At 35.8% G+C, this 18775-nt stretch overlaps 1 long non-coding RNA gene across 9 annotated transcripts in view; it reads left to right on the top strand.

Moving 5' to 3' along the window:
• Positions 1-18775, top strand: part of LOC116444959 — a 131047-nt gene that overhangs the window by 50072 nt on the left and 62200 nt on the right. For 6 of the 9 annotated variants that reach the window (XR_004240596.1, XR_004240604.1, XR_004240607.1 and 3 more), the window contains 3 exons: positions 6633-6841; positions 8072-8214; positions 18271-18449. This is a non-coding gene — a long non-coding RNA (uncharacterized LOC116444959). The remainder of the gene's footprint in view (positions 1-6632; positions 6842-8071; positions 8215-18270; positions 18450-18775) is intronic. The other 3 variants (XR_004240605.1, XR_004240599.1, XR_004240598.1) reach the window with 1 other exon arrangement.

The raw sequence follows: 18775 nt of genomic DNA, 5'->3' as shown, positions 1-18775 counted from the left end.
TTGCCAAACTCGGGGTCAATCTAGGGCAATATTCTTCCACACTGAAAATTTAGATACACGGTCTCACAGTACCTATTAAATTAGGATGTTAGAGGAGCTGATATGTGGGATATAGCTGCCACCACTTTGCTGGACCTTCTAAATGTGAAGGTCATTACTCAGGACCTTCTCACTCATACTAAGGTTCAGGATCCACATAGTGTAGCTGCCTCTTGCAGATACATTTCTTTTGCTGCAAGAGATTCCTAATCCTAGTGAGCTAGAAATGCAACAGGAGGTGGCAGCTATGCAGAACTCCTTGTGAGTGGCAAAGGGTCTTAAAACCCTTCATAATACTAATTAGGTCCTAATTAGTTTACTCAGATGTTCCAAATTCCTTCACCACTGGTGATATTGGGAAGCTCAAAGAAAAAGAATGATGATACAGCATGCTATCCTAGATCAACTATTTCACCTACATACTCCAGCTGTCTGAAAGAGTTCTTTATACAGACCCTCAAACAGAAAATCAAAGACAGAAGTCAAGTGTCCAGGCTAAACATTTTGAGAGGAGAAAAGAAGATTGTTCAGTCCTACATAGTGGGACCATATATTCATGTTAAGTTTATTAAACAAAGAGACACATTATGAGCAAAAGTGATGGCTGTCTTACTAGCAAAATAACTCTTTCATTGTGACATCTGAGAGGATGTGTCATTGGTATAAATTGATGCCTGAGAATATACCTACCACTGGGCCCACTAGCTTCCCACCTACTCTGTCATCTGGTCTGGTGCAGAGATAGAGATTTTAGATACTTAAACATAGGTTTAAAGTGCCATTTTATCTCTCTCGTATGTTAGACCTTGAGTTGTATCTGCCATTATTGTGGGGAAGTATCAAAAGTCCTAGATTGTCTAAAATGCTATTTAGCCTCTGTGGAGTCTCCCCTATTAGAAACCCAGTAAAGTGCTTTCTTGGACCGAGTGGTTATTTGTTGGCAAGTGAATATCAATGATTTCAGCTGTGATGGCTGAATAGTTGCCATCTCTGGTTGCCACCACAGGCAATCTGGTATATCCGAAAATAGCTTGGACACCTCAATTACCCATGGCCAAAGTCACTTGGCTTATAGATCATTAGCAGCTTGTGTTAAGCAGCAAGGCTTTGCAAGAAGCTGCTGGGAGATGGGTGTGCATTGTTCTTCACTGGTATGCAACCTTAGTAGCTGCCTTCAGGACTTCTATCTGTACCTGGATGGTGTCCTGTTAAAAAGATTTTTTCTCAACTCATTGTGACAATTTTCCTTGCACAGAGACCACCTGTTTAATATTGTTTTGAATGAACTGTAATTGGAACTTGACAGAATATTAGAGTATAAAAAGTCTCCATCAAAAAGAGAAAGTTGTTCTTTTGGTCTAAGTTTGCTGGGCTTCTTAATATGGATCCGCTTGCTCTTGACAGCAAAGATCCTTCACACTAACACAAAAACCTGAATAAAATCAGAGATTAGTAGCTGTAACAGAAACATGACAACTCTTCATTCCTCCTTGAGTGAGATTTAGTGTTTAAAATGCAGTTGACCTAATTTTGCTTGGAAAATCTCTTATTCTTTTTATCTATGTTTTCATGAAAAAGTTTTTTTCAAAATAAGTCTTTCCCATCCTGGTATAGGAACTTTTCTTTCATCTTCCCATTCCTTTCTGTGAGGGTGCCATGTAACTTGACAAGCTCATTCTGCTAAACCCTTTCACTTTTATTCCACTATGGAAAATAACATGGCTGGGATAAAATCGGGGAATAAACTGTGCTAAATTCCAGTGCCAAGTCAAAATGCATGGTTTTCATTCAAACATCAAATGCATAGTTTCCACTGTGATAAAACCTTCATTTTGCATCTGTTCATACCTGTATAGACAAAAAATGTTAATTGTAGATATCCACAATTTAAAACATTTTTGAATTATGAACTTTTATTTAAAATAATACTTCAAAAAATGTAATCTTGCTTGTGTGAAAGTTTCATATTACGGTTAATGAGTCCAAGTTCTTTGTGGCCTTACATAAGACTCTACTGATTTCAGTGGAGGCTGAAGTACTGCCCCATAAGTACTAGCAATACGAATCCTAAACACTGTTTAGCTTCTTAACTTTAGAATTTTAAAATCTCTTTGAATAAATTCACCAGGCAAGCACATAAAGCTGATGATTTGATAGACTGGGAGGTGCCAACCTTCTCTGAAAATGATCCCTGGTGTTGCAGCCACTATTATACATGAGAAGAGATCTTTTAAGAAGCTGGGTAAACTTGATGCATCCAAAATCATTAAACACCTGTTCCATTAATGACATGGAATTTGTCCTGTGTACACTTGCAGCAGATTCCATCTGACAGTTCATCTGAGAAAATTGGGCCTAAAAAGGAGGGCAGAGGTCCTCAGCTAATGAGCAAGTGGAGGTTCTGATCTATTAGGTTAGATAGAAACTACCCTGTCTTTGAGTCTTAAAATATGACTGGGGCTTTGGCCTTGTTTTAAAACATTTATGAATCGCTGCCTTAATCCTGCAGGACTATTCAACTGAAATCAGTGGAACTATTCACAGGAGTAAAAGATGTACTATTGGGCCACAGCAGTGCGTTCCCCATGACATCATTAAGTCATTCTCCACCTCTCAGCCTTTCTTCCTCAGCATGCTGGCTCATCATTCAGGGAGGGTGTGTTAGTCTTGCTTAGCCCTCGCTTAATTTGAAAGAAATGTGCTAAGTGAAGATTGATTCTTTATAGCAGGAATTCTTGACTAATAGAAAAGCCACCTTTTTTTTCCTAACAAAAACTTCTTTTCTAGGTAAAGTCATAGCACAACATGCTTCACATGCTTAGGTGAATCTTTTTTGCCAGGGATGTCAATATTATAAAGTTTATGAATTCCATTTCTCTAAAATATAAGTGAAAATGACTGTGAAGATTATTATTATTATGGGAAAGCAGGTACGTTCAGAAAAAAAACCTCAGTAAAGTATATTTTGCAGACTTCAATAACCATGTAAAAAACCCCAAAAAACAGTGAATTAAAACTGCAGAAAAGTTTGAATGTGTGAAATAGCTACTAACAGAATTGGGGCGCTGTGTTGCAGTGATGTCATCCTGGAGCTGCACTGTTCCTCTATTTTGTTCTCTGTGTTTTGACTCATTTCAAAATGTGTGCTGACCCCGAGAAAACCTTGCTAAAATCTCACAGGCACTTATCTCCACTTAATCTCTCAGCAGCACAGCCACCAAAACAGTAGGTATTTATGTTTTGCATTTATGTGACTGCCAGAATTTTGTGCTAACAGTTTTTAGAATGAGACTTGGTGATTTATCATCTGGTACTCAGTGAGGTGGTTGAGGTATGGTATACTTGGGATATCATTACACTTTAAAGTTATCAGTATTTCAGGGGGAGGAATGTAAAGAGGCAAATGGACTGAGGCTGTAAGTGTTATCACTGACAGAGTGGTGGCAGGCCCACAGTAACGAAAGGCTCCAAAAGTACAAGCTGAACTGAAGACACAATGTGGTTAAAAAGGCCTTTACAAACATCTCTTTCCTGAGTCAGGACAGGAGGACTGATGTGGAGGATAGTGTTTGGTAGGTCACATGCAACTCCTTTCCCGTTGCTAAACATGCTTGGACCTCCACTGGTTACACTGTTACACTGAGCCCCTCCGTTAGGGAAGAACATGAGATATTACAGATATTACAGGTAGCAGATATTCCCATATGAAATGATAGTATTATGTTCTGTAATTATTTTAAAGACCAGATGTAAACAAATGCAGCATTTTTTTTCTCCCTTGTGGATTCTCATGGATTTTTGTGTTGTATATATAGCCCTGCACAAAAAGTAACCATTCAGCTGCATTATCTTCCATTACCAGCATTGTTTTTCAAGACACTCTTGTTTGGGTGAGCATTCTTTGCCTTTAATCTAAGACTTAGTTGGTGCAAGAAATATCTGGCTGGAAGAACGATGCCGACAGTTTCCTAACAGGAGTACAGTTTCCATCTCCAGAAAGCATTTTATCTGTACAGTTCATGTTAATATAATAGGTAAACCACAAACAGTATACCATGTTTTGTCAGTGTAATCATCTAATTAGGGTGTTTGCTACATAAAAAATGTTACAGGTCCAAACTGGAAGTTTTAACTGTTGTCCTAGCTCCTAGCTTAACAGAATTATTTACTGCTGGTCTGCTTTTTATGATTAATATATACCATGTTGATTTGGTGTGTTAAAGGTAAGCAACATGGCACTAGCTCCTGGTTCCCTTGGATGGCACATGATAAAGACTAGCCCACCTTACAAATGTGTACTCAGGGAAAATAAAAATAGCCAATGTACTGACAAAATATTTTATTTTCTATTGCACAGCTTGAATTCTTTCCCGTTTAATGTGTGACAAAACAAATCCTATTTTGTGTCTTCTAAGTCCAAGAAGTGCAAATTCTGTTTTCACTTAGTTTATTAAACAGCTCTGGTTTTACAGAGTAAGAGAGTATTATTTCAGATTGTGCTATTTTAGCTGACTCTATAAAAAGAACTATGCATTTTTTATCTTGTCATCTTTACCAAAGTGTAGAATTTTTGTTCAATCCTAGATCATATGGACCCTCTTTTCTGAACCTGCTGACTGACATCAACGGCAGCCTTGCTAAGGCAAAGTAAATGTCATGAAATATTTTGTTCTACCGCAGACACTGGCAAATAATTGGCATCTGTTTTCTGTTGTCTAGCTGCCATTCTGTTTTCTAAAACAGAAACTTCCATTTCTCATCTAATTCCTTGATGAATTCAGTCTCTTACGGGACTGAAAAAATTGCAAGAAAAAAAAAAATGAAATATTTTGTTAGAGGAAACCTAAATAGTTTCATAGTGATTTCCATGTAATTAATTATCCAAACTGGTTGGAATTTCTTAAAATAAACCAAATAAAAACTCGAGAATGTTTATCTTGACAAATGGAAAATTCTTCAGCTGAGTAATATAATTATTTCTGTGTTTGTCTGGATATTTTTGATAGATTCTATTGTAATTCAGTCACTTTTGTCATCAGGTTTACTGTTTTACCAAAATACAGCATAATTTCTGTGTACACAGTAGGAGATTTTTCACTTGTATCCAACTATTGGCTAACAGGATATAAAATACTTATCAAAATACCTATTCAACTCCTTATTACTAAAGCTTTAAAGCAGATAAAATAGCACTCTGACTTCAGGAATTCTTTTGGCTAAGCATATGACATTAACACTCATTAATATGCTTTCAAATATGTTGGCAGAGTGGTAATAAAATTAACACCTTCTGATTTTTATATGGAAACTAAGCCAAAGTGCATTTGATCTTATGACTACTTAGCAGTGTGCATGATACTTAAAATATCAATATAAATGCTGAATAAAAATATTATCTCTTTATTAAGTGAAGACATGGTTGCATCTTATGTACTAAACTGATATTGTTCAGCTGCATAAGAAAAATGTGTGATGAAAGACTAACAGTCAGCAGGATAAGAGAAAAGATCAGCTTTTTTTTTTTACACCTAAGTGTTTCCACTGTTTATCTTAAAACACCAAATAACACACAGAAAGTTAATTTCAGTTTTTATATTTACTGTTTGCCACATAGGTAAAGTCTCAATAGTCATTGAATTTTATGGGCAATATTTACCTAGAATAATGCAAAAATCAGATACATTTTCTGCATTATTTTGAAACAGACCATCATACTTACATTAACAGTGGAATCTCTTCACAGCACACTTTTCAGTAAAATTCAAATTCTTGAATTTGTAAGCTACATTTTTACAAAATAATTGATAAATTTAATCACTGCTATGAAATGAAGATACAGTTTTAGGTGCAACTCTTTGTTTATTTATAAGCAATATAAATTAAATATATAGATATTTTGAAGATAAAAATATGTATATATACATGGATATTTGCTTCCAGTGTCCTGAATCTGGAAGCTTGTTTATATGGCATAAGCTAAAATTTTTTGTGGAATCATTGTCCTTTCATGTATAGTATATGTGAGACATTTCTCTCTCAGTCCTATCCCATGGCTTGTGTGAATTACTGGGGTTTTTTACTGTCTAGTGCCTAGCAGATTTAGAACCCAAATCTCTGCAGATCTTTATCAGATACTTTACCACATAATTGTGGTCTAGGGCAGTGACATGTGCCAAATAAATTTTTGGTGAAATACTCTCCATTATAATTTCAAATCTTCTAATATCAGAACATGGACTACAGTGTTTCAAACTGATTTGATATTTTTAGAAATTTTCATGTGTTTTGCTATTCTGATTGAACATAAGAAGAATAGAGAAGGAAACTAAAACAAATTTGTTCTGAAGGAAGAACAAATGCTTGTGGTTTTTATAGAAATTTTTGAATATATTATGACTCACTGTGTATGACATCTGAAAAAGAGTTGGTCTATATTTTTTTTCAACTTTAAAAACTGATCTACTAAAAAATATTTTATGACCTTTTAACATTCATGGCTGTAGCACCACTGCCACTGTGACAGTGATATCCTACTGTGATTTACAGCAAACAGTTTTTGAACTCTTATCAAAGCATAAACATATTGCTGCCAGTCTCTCTATCGTAGAAACAGGTACAATGAAGCATTGTCCAGGTGTGGGGCCCCCACATAAGAAGGATGTGGATCTAATGAAGATGATGAGAGGACTGAAGCACCACTCCTATGAAGACAGTCTGAGAGAGTTGAAGTTGTTCAGCCTGGTGAAGAGAAAGGTCTGGCACCTTCCAATGCCTAAAGGGGGCCTACAAGAAAGTTGGAGAGGTACTTATTACATGTACTTGTAGGACAAGGGGTAATGGCTTTAAACTGAAGAAGGGCAAGTTTAGATTAGACATAAGGTAGAAATTCTTCACTATGAGGATGGCGAAGCACCAGAACAGGTTGCCCAGAGAAGTGGTGGATGCCCCATCCCTAGAAGTGTTCAAGGACAGGCTACATGGGACTTTGAGCCACCTGGTCTAGTGGAACATGTCCCTGCCGATGGCAGGAAGGTTGGAATTAATGATCTTTAAGGTCCCTTCCAACCAGAGCCATTCTGTGATTCTATGACCATTAAAAAGCTTAGCCTGTAGTAGAATCTTACTCTGTGTGAATGCTCTGGCCAATTGAAGTTTGCACATTCACATTTTCCTATGAAGTGCAAATCATGCAAGGAAACTTTGCTATGCTATGACACTAATTATTAAGCTGCAGTATACATTTAAAGAGGTACAGTGGCATAACATAATTCAGTGAAAAGGCAGAAGGTTCTCATGTTTCTTCTAGTTTAATATAGTAGAACTGGTTGTAATGAATTTTGGGGTGTTGTCGCCTAAATTTTTTTTGTAAACAATTTTAGGAACATTATTTTCATAATACAGAACCTAAATTTCTTGAACTTATTTTGTTGTAATGCTATTAAGATGTACTTTGCAGTTCTAGCATTTTTTCCCCACTGAAGATATTGTAGTCCTACAGTATCTAAGAAATTAATACCCCTAAAAACTCCTTTTTTGAATGAACTCAGTGAAACTTTTATATAGCATGGTCTATACATCATATAGCATGGTTTTAGAAAGTGCTGTTTATTCATCTACCTGCCCTCCTCTGAGGATGGTGACGTCTAAATCCCTTGTAAGGTTTATGGTTTTATTTCTTCCTTAGCAGTAGGTTTATGTGTGGCTCCTATGAAATAGTAAAATCATCAGGATCAAGAACTAGAATTTTCATAAGAAGTGTGCAATTATGAGGAAATATACCATCAACACTGAAATAGTTCAAGACAAAGAATATTTGGCGATTTTGAGAAATCCAGAAAGAAAAGGATTCTGCAATTTCACTCCCCAAAATTGAAGTGATGGGTTTTATTTTTGAGGTTTCTCTGCTTCATTTTAGTTGTTTTGACTCATTATTTTATTATTTTACATGTTACTATTTCCTTCTACCACCTGAAATGACTGATTTCTGCCCCCAGGTAAATTGCTTCCTTTTCTGATGTCTTTTTTTTTGTAGATCAGAGTTCCAATATGGCCATGTTCTTGAAAGGGAAGCACCTAATACACAGCTCATTTATCAAGGCAAAAGTGTTTAACTATGACCCTAAGCACATGCTGCTGCTTGTTAGTTGAACTGAAGCTACACAAACATGATAAAAGGTAACTGACCTTTATTCTGTTCTCTAGGTATCTGTTTGATGATGGTCTCACTTTGTCCAGAAGTTTAACAAGTGTTTACTTTTTAACTAACTCTCTGATTACATGATCCTCTTTTCCCTGACTCTCTTCCTTCATCGTATGATACAGCTTTTTCTCAAGTCTCTGACATTTCAAGTGAGGGTCACTATATTTATACAGTGCCAAGAACTAGGAACAGTCTTATGGGCTGAGTGTGCTTTTCCCCATTGTTCTGCAAATTAGTCAACGTGAAACCAAATAGTGATAATGTGTTGTTATGATTAAGGTTAATAAGCTACTGATTATCGCCATAGACTACAGTTCCAGACACATTATTTAAATGGAATGCTTTTTGAACAAGTTGATAAAAGATCCAAATTTCCCCCTGTTGTGATAAAAGATGTTCTAAGTCTTTAGAGAGATAGGGAAGCATTACACAACAGGAACAGTTTACTCTGTCCAATACATTACTGATTTATCTTACGGTGACAATAGCACACTACAACTCCAGAAAACATTGTCTGCTAACGAAAGGATGCTCCTCTATGTCACTGACACTAAACCTCTTGAAAAAAATACTTGTGTTATAAAACCTATTGTTACCTGCCTGGTGTGTGCAACAAATTTAACAAATTATAGTGTTCAGTTAACGTTGTTTTCTAAGCTTAATCAACATAAAAGGCCACTAGTTTTATGTAATTTGGTCTTCACTAGCATGAACAATCCTCAATAAAACCACTGAAAATAGGACAGAAAATAGGACAGTTTAAAAATTAAAAAAAAATTCCCAAACCCAACCAACAAAGCTAACCAAAATTAACAAAAAGTTTTAACGAACAAACTTTAAAAAACCCTAGCAACCTATATTTATATGTTCATAGCATACCTAAATCTCAGACCTGACATAAATTTTTCTTTTTAAATTATTTTTTTTTTTGGCTCAGTAGTAGTTTTACAACTTGTTGAAGATCACTTTCATGTTTGGAAATATTGACCAGAATACATTTTTCTTCTCTAGCTCTTGAAGAGGATACTTTCCTTTGAATTTCTCTGTCAAATCTAGACTTCTCTTAATGAAAATGGTTTCTGCTACATTTTTCAAAAGTCCCAGGGAAAAAGACAAAAACCAAAAAACAAACACAAAAAAAACCAGCACAAGAACTTGAAAAGCTTTCTCTGACTTTTTAGCCAAGTATTCTGATGGCTACCAACTGGGTCATTACTGACAAGCTTGTATTTTTACGCTTTATCGCACCAATTGACACTCACAGACCCTAAAGAAGAGTAGCTGAACATCGAGCTGAGAAAGGGCACTTGTTCTGCCAAAACAAGCAAGGTGCATGGTGCAAAAGTGCTTTGACAATCAATTATTAAGAATCCGGAGATGACAACTCATATACACGTATGTAAGTCTATAACCTTTGAGCATTTAATCCCCAGGGATCACAGCAGACAGTGGCAGAAAGGATCAAGGTCACTGGTAATGAAGTCAACGTGATGGTGAAGACCAAATACAATCTAGTCTATCCCTAAGAAGGGAAAGCTTGCAGTGACTTTGTTTAACTCTGTAGTACTGTACATGAAAAAGGGCAAGTTAAATTTCCAAGTCCTTTTCTTGCCTTAGTTTAGAGAAGTCCATCCTGCTTCAGTTAATGTTTTTGTTACAAAGCAGAAATGTGAATTACTAAGCTCTCAAGTTCCAACGATTTATTTTTCCAAGCATCTCTTGCTTCCCTTCTTTATCCTTGACTGTCACCTCAAGACATATGAGTCTTATGAAGTCATTCAAAAACCAGGAAAAATTGGAAGTCTGATATTTGACTGTCAAACTGTGGTTTTTAAGCACAGAGGAAAATCCAAGTTGCATACTTGTATCACAGGGTGTTTGTATGAGAGAGAATTAGTACGATAATTAGTTATCCTCTGTGTTTTTAAAGATGGGTTGAAAATTTTCTTTACCTGTAGTGATATTGGAAATAAAATATTTTACTGTTGGTAGCTGAATGCAAAGTTAAAATTCAAGAGCTGGTGCTGCATATATTCAATTGTTCTTGTGCAAAATAGGCACTTCAATAAATGATATCACACTATATGTGTCTCAGCATGTCTCTACTATTTAGGCAATTTATTAAACCTATCTATAGTTACCTATATAGAATAATTAGCCCAATGATCCACTCTGATCACTGAAATGATCACTATCACAGTTAAGATCAAAAAATGTCCTTTCTAAAACATCAGTCCAAAATTCATAGGAGAAAATTAGGGCTGCAAAGTTCACCTACTGACAAGAATTCTGGAAATTATATACCACATGTACACAAACTTTGTTTTCATTCACAGTACTTTCAAAAAATGTAGCTCATTATAATGTCATGAGCTAGATTAGGTGTAAAATCAGGTCTTAAAATATATCAGACAGATACAAGCAGACAATCTATCTTTTTTGTTAAGATAATTCTCTCTTCCATTTCCTCTAAAAAAAAAGTTTGGTACAACAAATCTGAAAACTTGCTTAAAACCTCAAATGAAAGTGGTTTTTTTTATAATTTAGAAAATACAAAGGAAACTACATTGTTTAGAAGGAGCCAAGAACTGTAATATCATTGCAAGAAAATTAAAGAAGACACTTGGTGTGACCTATGCAGTTGCAGTGTTTAACCATGTCAGTCAAGTCATGTGTGTTCTGTGCATGGGCAGTACCTCATGAGACATTAAATACAAAGTTATGAACTCTGAATCAGAATTTACTATAAACTGCTATGGGCTGGGAGAAAAATTTGGAGAAGTATCACTACGTGTTTATTATGTTTTTACATTTTTTTCTAACAGGCAGGCACTATTAGTCACTGACTAATAGTCAGTGGCTGAGATATTGGACTACATGGCTCCCTTTGAGTTCCTGATTAACTACAGCCTTTTAGGCCTTCTCTTGTCACAGGCCACAGACAGTACAAATGGGATTTGGAGTCACTGAAGCACCCCTTTTGTTTGCATTGGCAGATTTTGTAGTTGTGGTGGGAATAGAAGGGCCTCCTGCCTTGACAGCCCTCTTTCTCTAAGGAGTGGAAAGAGAATGGAAAAAGACAAGCCTACTGCTTGGGCATACTGGGGATATAAACTTCTCCTGAAATATTTCAGAGTTGCTCCCTGGAACAAAAGGGGAGCAGGGAAAGGATGTCTCTCGGGAGTCATAATTCATGTTCCACTCTGCTTATTGAATGGGGCAGCTCCTTGAAAGATTCATAGATTTTAAGGTCATTTATGATTGTCTTCTCTGCCTTGTGTGACACAAGCCATAGAATTTCATCCCTTCAGTGTTGCTTTCCAACCCATTAGTATTATATATTACTCCAAGTATATATATACTTAATGATTCTCCAGTAATAAAAGAAATAAAAATTTAATGGCCATAAACACAGCAACTTTTCTAGGGCTAGTAAAGACCAGATAGCGTAGTGTCACTTGTCAAGTTTTAATTTGAGAGGAAAAATATATACCTAAAAATAATTTGAATGCCCCTGGTAGGCTTTCTTTGTGTAAATTGAAGGCAGTGAAGGGAAACAAAGAGGCCTGTCCTATTATCTCTCTGTTTGGGGAAGAGTATCCATTTTCCCATCTGTGCTGGCAGTGCCCTTTGCTGAGTTACTGCCACAGATGTAAGCAAAGGGGCACAGAGAAGGAGTAGAAGTGGCAGTATTATCATTGTAGAAGATGAATGTAGTGGCACTTCTAATTTATTTAGTATTCAGGATTTCGACTTTAATTAGGATTCTTTTGTCACATCATTCATCAAATGCACTTGAAAGAGATGGAAATTAACACCAAAGTTTCTGTTGCCTCAGGCATGCTTTTAGTACTTCTACTCATTTTGGTTTATTGTTGTTCAGATCAGTGAAATAGTTTAGTTGTGATAGTTCACTTAGCTGTAACTGGGCTTCAAAAGAGGTGGAATGCTCTTAACATGCTCTTAAAAAGTGATGATTTGTGAAGCACTGTAGCTCCTAAAACCTCCTTTATGGAAAAAAAGTTCTTTCTCTCAATCTTTCTCTACCTTTCTCTCTCTCCCCTTCCCCTTTTTTTATGACTGACTTCTGAGTTGTTAACGTATATCAGGTTTTACTCTAAGAAGTCATTTTTGATAAATTTGTTATGGCTAGAATGTTAGTAAATCACAGACGTACTTATAAATTGCACATGTTTAGAAGAAATAACGTGCTTGCTGAAATAATTTCAGTTAGGATGAAGTTTAACATAGCTACAAAAATATTGTGTGCATGGGGAAAAGTTTGTATTAATTATTACTCCAGCTCCATGCCTGCCATTGTAAAATTTACACTGTTCTGGCACAACGGGAGCTGTGTTGATATATGGGTGCTCCTAATATTCAAAGCTTCCAGCTCATATAGCATGGGTCCAATCAGACATTTGAATGAAAAGAATGTGAACCTATATTGAAGGTTATAGAGACCACACAACATATCAGCAAAGTTATTTCTGTCAGCACAAAAATCATTAGCCTATGCCCAAAAAATCATACTTCGTTGAAAATCAAAAGGTTTATTAAGCGAGTATTTCCGGGAGCTCTGTGATTAATGAAGCCTGGTTTATGCTGCTTGTGGAGATGAACTGCATAGTCTAAGCAAGTGCCAATTCCAGCAGTAAGTTCTCCTACAGTTTTGGGTTTTTGAAAATTCCCTTCTGCATTCACAGGTGTCCAGTGAGGTGTAATTTTGTATAGACTTTCCATAAGTAGTATCTTTCTCTCTCTCTCCTCCTCTCTCCCTCTCTCCTGGTTGCTGAAGTTCAGAGAAAATCAATAGCAAAGTTCAAAGAACTTTGCCCTTTTTTGCGCCATCTTCTCAATATGTACCTGAAAGTTAAACAGATAAAGAAGCAGAAACTTTTTCAGATATCCATATTTCATAGGAAATGTTGCTCATACACAATCAGTAATACTTTGGGATATTTAAAACTGGCATTCCTATTATCAAACCTTTTAAATAGGTCTGGAATATGTTTCCAGCTTTTCATTTACATTACAGGAGCTAGAAATTATATTTCATTAAGGCAGACATTCTATTAGAAAACATTTGATGTTGCATGTTAGATGTTCTGAAAGGTTTTAACAATCCCAAGCCTAAAGCACAGTAGTGCTTTAAAATCAAAGATAGGTTTCTACTCTACAAAATGTTTAGCAAAGTTTTTAGGGGAGCCATAAAGCGATAAATAAGAAACATTTGAGAAAACTAGAATTACCTATAAGCTCATCCACCCTGGCTGAATCAGGTAAACATTTCAACTAACATTAAGTGGGAGCAAGACCAAACTCCTTACAGGTTTTTGAGCACTACCAAAGAAACCAGACACTTTGTACACCATCATTCAAAGACAAGAAACTAACGAGTTTCAGTACCCTTTCTTTGCCCTCACTGACTTCTGCAGTATATAAACCCTGAAGTATAGCACAGTATTTCTAAGAACTCAAAATACGTATTTTAGTTATAATGCTACTAAAAATGTCTCCATGTTTAAGGAAATTCAGCTAGTTACAGATTGTTTCAAATAAGTGGTGCTCTTAAACACAAGTATTTTGGTGAAATAATAATGGAGATCAGTTTAGTTTTAAGGAAAAACCTCGGCAACAGGAACTGGTGGCTAAAAGATCTCCTTTATAATAGGACATCACAAATGCACATTTTGTGGGTGCCTAAAGCCAGTTCTGAGTATAAATAAACTGTAGCTCTGAGAATATTATCTATGCCTTGTACTTCAGAGCTGTCAGTCAGTATTTTTGATCATTAGCCATCTGTGATTATCTTAATTTTTGCCAGCAGGAGAAGGAAATCTTTTCCACCAGGGAGCTCTGTTATTACAATATAATTTATATGTAAAGAGCTCATTTCATTAGAGGGAAAAAAACACCAACTTTTTACATAGGTTTCATGGGGTTTTTTTAGTTTAAAAGAAACTTTTAGCATTAATTATTTTGCTTTCTTTTTTTTTTATATATATATAAATATCCTTGGCATGGTCCATGTAAAAACAATTAACATCGTATTGGTGGATTAACAATAACTCTGTCTTTCTTTTAGTTTTTGTTTAACATCCATTATGAAAGATTAAGAAACTGAGTCAATCACAGACCTGAAGCATTTAACTAGAGAAATTACTACTTTTTAGTTTCACTCAAAATTATTGTACTTGAGAACCTAACAATGTCTTTACACATGCCAGTTAAAATTCTTAAAGGGTCATTTTAGATTTCCCTCCCAATCGTCTGTTCAAGGAATGATTTTACAGTGACCTTGTTTTTAGAAAGACTTGCTGAAATGAAAATGCTGCATCTGCCTGATCTACTAAAATGAAACACTGCCTGTTGTAGTATAAAGCCCTATTTTTATTGGTGTTGTAAATGCTGACATTATAATCCTAGTAAATGCCTTCATAAGGACACTAATATAAAATAAATCACTTTATAAACTTTACTTGGGTAATTCTAGCTTTTTTACAAACTATCCCAGTTTGTCAATGGTGCTGAGAATCTGCTGTCGCTATTTTGACCTCAGGTATTTATCATCTTAAAATTGGAAAATATTCAGGTGAACATTAAAATAAAATCAGAATCAGTATGACTGTCTGCGCAAGATGCCTATGTTTAATATCCTCAAAAGACGAGGGTTTCATAAGTGTACATGCAATGAACATTGACTACTGAATTTTAATTGCCCTTTTTTTATATAACTAAGTTTTGAGGCTGTGACTACATTACATTCTCGAACTTACATTATGTATTTGACTTCTGAATTTTAATGAATTCCATGATCTAACATATAAGGTCAGATGAATAGTCACTGTCAATTATACACAAACTTTAGCATTAGCAGAGCGTTTCTGGTCTGCTCTATCTGATCATATGGATTTGTGACATAGAGATATGTTGCAGATAACAGCTTTTCCAGCATCTTTAATCAGTAGGATGAAGTGCATTTTAGTAAACAGTGCGAGAATCGGTTATAAAAGCTCTCTAATTAAAAGAAAAATACTCACATTTTGAAGACATATACTTTTTCTCTAGTTACAGTAAGAGGCAACCAGCAAGGAGGAAAAAGATATATGTAAAAAGGAAGAAAATTTTGATGCCACATTTAATTACTGGTACTAACAATAACAGTTGGACTCAGTGTTCAAATCTTGCATTCCCAGCTACCTTGGATTTGCACATCCATATCACCTCACTAGTGCACCAAGCGATTCTTCACATGAAGATCTCTAAGCAATAACACTAATGGAAAACATTTCTTTTCCCCCCTCCTCAACCTCTTTTTTGACATCCAGCAAGGGACCTTTTTTTCAGCATTTTCAGTGCTGTGTAATACAAGATTCTCTCTTCACAAACATGTAGAAAGCTACACTATTAGTAAAACTCACCAAAAATAAATATATGAGGCAAATTACCTGTCTTGAGTACCTGATGATCACGCTCACACTACAAACAATGGAGTGGGATGTAGGGAGATTGGCTGCCTCAGGCTTGCTCTTGTCCAGTGCCATGAGGTGACAGCGCTCCTGTACCTTCAACTCTGAGCCAGTTTTGTTCAGAAGGAACCAAATCCTGTGCAACCCACAGAAAAGTAAAGTGGAACAGCTGGGACATTCACTTCAGGAGAGCAGGGAATATCTAAAATAAAACGCTAGTACAGACACACACCTTCACTGAAATTGGCCAGTGAGTATGTTGATATAAGGATAGGAATATTTAATGTAGCTACGTCACAAATATATTATAGCATAAAAAGTGACAGTTAAAAAGTTTAATTAAAATAACATTATCTAAGCAACTCTGAACATATGACAAGTTTTGGATAAAATACCTATTGAAAAATGCAACAGCTTGTGAATTGTATAGCTAACAGAGTAACAGAAGAATTGAACAGTACAAGGCTTTCTGCGTTTTTTAAACAAAACTGCCTTCATAAAGTGTCCTGGTTCTGTTAAACAACTTGGGGCAAGCTAAAAGTAATTCACTTCTTACATCTTTATTGCCAAATTTGATTTGATTTGACTGAATCTATATTTATCCTCATGTGTCTCCTGGAGCACTTGTGAACTTTCATAATTCCAGTCTATCAGGACAAATCTGCAAGTTAAAAAACTCACTTTTATCAGCAGGTATTCAATGAATGGCAGGTGGCAAATAAAGCACTTAATGGATTGTTTTAATTGCATTTCTCTCCCATCTTCCAGAACTTGAGAAAGTTTTAGAAAGCTGGAGAGGAGCAGGATGGGTTTATTTTCTTCTTTGATTTTGTTCCAACACAGCCTGCTTTCAGAAAAAAAAACTTGCTGATAGAATTTCATTGCCTTTCATGTATGGATGATATTTAAACTGGTACAACAAAGGGTATATTGTAGTGCAGCAAGAGATGTACATCACAACAAGTATGAAAGTAAAGAGTTAAATTTGCTGTACCAACTCAAGTACATAAAGAAGCTTTTAACCTAAGTCAGTTGGCAAGGAGTGAGAACAAAATTCTTTTCACCTGGAAATTAAATAGAAATTAAAGTTAACAGGTTTAGCTATAGCTATGTCTTCTGCCATTGGTTCATTTCATAGAATTAAGTTAATACAGTGCTACAAGAAAATAATTAACTGGAAAGTTCAGTGTTCAACTCAAACCCTTTTTTTCTCTTCACTATTTTCTTACACGTTCCTTGTTTTGTGCGACAAAGAGAGCACAGAAGAGAACACACACCCTGTATTAATGAGTATTTGAGGTTGGGAGAGCCCAGATCAGAACATACATTCCTCGGTGAATGAAGCCGCTGAAGTTTCCTAACATAATCTTTGTCTGTGACTACAGCAATTTTGAAAACCACCTAATTTCAAAATAACCATGCTCGATATCTTTATTTTCAAGGATTTTGACTGAGATTTCTAGATCTGAGAAATTTAGCCTGTGAAATACCAACTGTTTTCATGGGAACATGTGAAGGAACGTTTTGGTGTATATTTGCAGCAAGAAGCTTTATTGTGTAACAATTTCATGCTGATGAAGTATCTCTATAGAACCATAGAGATAGTGTAGTCTGGAGATATGATCAGACTGAGGATCAAGGGTTAGAAGTGCACCGTCCTTGCTTAATCTTCTTTGCCAAGTGAGGTGAGTGATACTTGGTTGTTTTTAATACCATGAAAAGCCTTAGGCAGTGAGATTGTGATGCAGAAAAATTAAAGGAAAATATATCGATAAATTAATCAACTAAAAAAAGTGAATCTGGAACTTGAGTTCGCCCCGTTGTTCAGAATTGACATGGAGACAGTGAGACTGAGGCCTGTTTCATTTTTTGAGTTTTAATTGTCCAATATTGGACAGCATGAATTTCTGCAATGCCCAGTTGGCATTGAGGCATTTGAAAGAGCCTAAAAGGGTATTCACCCTAGTGTGTCATCCAGTACCAAACAACAAAAAGTGTTGATCTGAGAATAATCGTTTTCTAAAATCAGGAGTGAACCAGCATTTCGGGCCAACAGTTCAGGGCAACTTGGAGATTTTCCATGAAGATAAGACAGGGGTTGGCTCTATTCTTCTCTATTTGTTTTCTTCCCTCTACCCTCACCCAGCTTTACAACTCTTCTCCATGCCTCTTACTCTATGGAACTTGAAGGTATACTGTGTCTTCTATGGGGAGAAGTACTCCATTCGAGTTTTCTGAAGTGATGTTAATATTTTATGCATTTGTTTAAGATCTAGCCATTACATATCCTAGCCTTTAGACTTTAAACATAAATTCAAATCCTTAGAAAAATTATTTTGCAACAACTTAACTTGCCCATCCAATGCTCATTTGCTTCATGTGTCTCAGTTAACTGTTAGGTACTTGGGAAAGACCTGGGATTCTACATCCCAGAAAAAAGTCAAAAGAGACAATTTCCTTGAGAAAGCTTGACAGTGTCCTTTTCCTCAGGTTCTGAGAGGTGAATGATATGTGAAGAGATGTGGACTGATGTGTTTTCCTTTCCATTTTCATTTACAGGTATAATCCCCTGAAGATGGAGGAAAGTTTCTCCCGTGGTTCAAGTGCTAACCCAGGACTCGGAAGAGAAGGGTTCAATGTCCTGCTGTGCTGCAGACTTCTGGAGCAAGCAGTGATATTTCATTTCACCATCCCTGACAAAGGCATCAGTTCATCTCTATTATAGGGATTTTATTCAGGTAAAAAATTGCAAATATCAATGTTCTTAAGAAGATTACATTTAAGGTATACTTATATATAAGAATTTATCTAGATGCCTCTATATTTAGTAATTTTAGCTAAAGATGGTAGCCTTTATTCAAGTCTGAGTTTACAGTGTTCACTACATTAGGAATTTTTCTTGACTATGTATGAAAAAACAAAAGAGTTATTACTCTGGAACTTAACAAGATACGTTTATTCCGTGGTAAAGGAGGAAGTTTATTTCCAAGGCCAGTAGCAAGCAAATGTATTATTTAAAAAGGAAAGAAAATACAGCCTGCTGGGCATTCCTTTGCTTAGAGGA

The sequence above is a fragment of the Corvus moneduloides genome, chromosome 1 (genome assembly GCF_009650955.1).
Source record: "Corvus moneduloides isolate bCorMon1 chromosome 1, bCorMon1.pri, whole genome shotgun sequence".
Lineage (NCBI taxonomy): Eukaryota > Metazoa > Chordata > Aves > Passeriformes > Corvidae > Corvus > Corvus moneduloides.
Note: the sequence above shows the minus strand (reverse complement) of the source record. Positions and strands in the feature narration are given on the sequence as shown.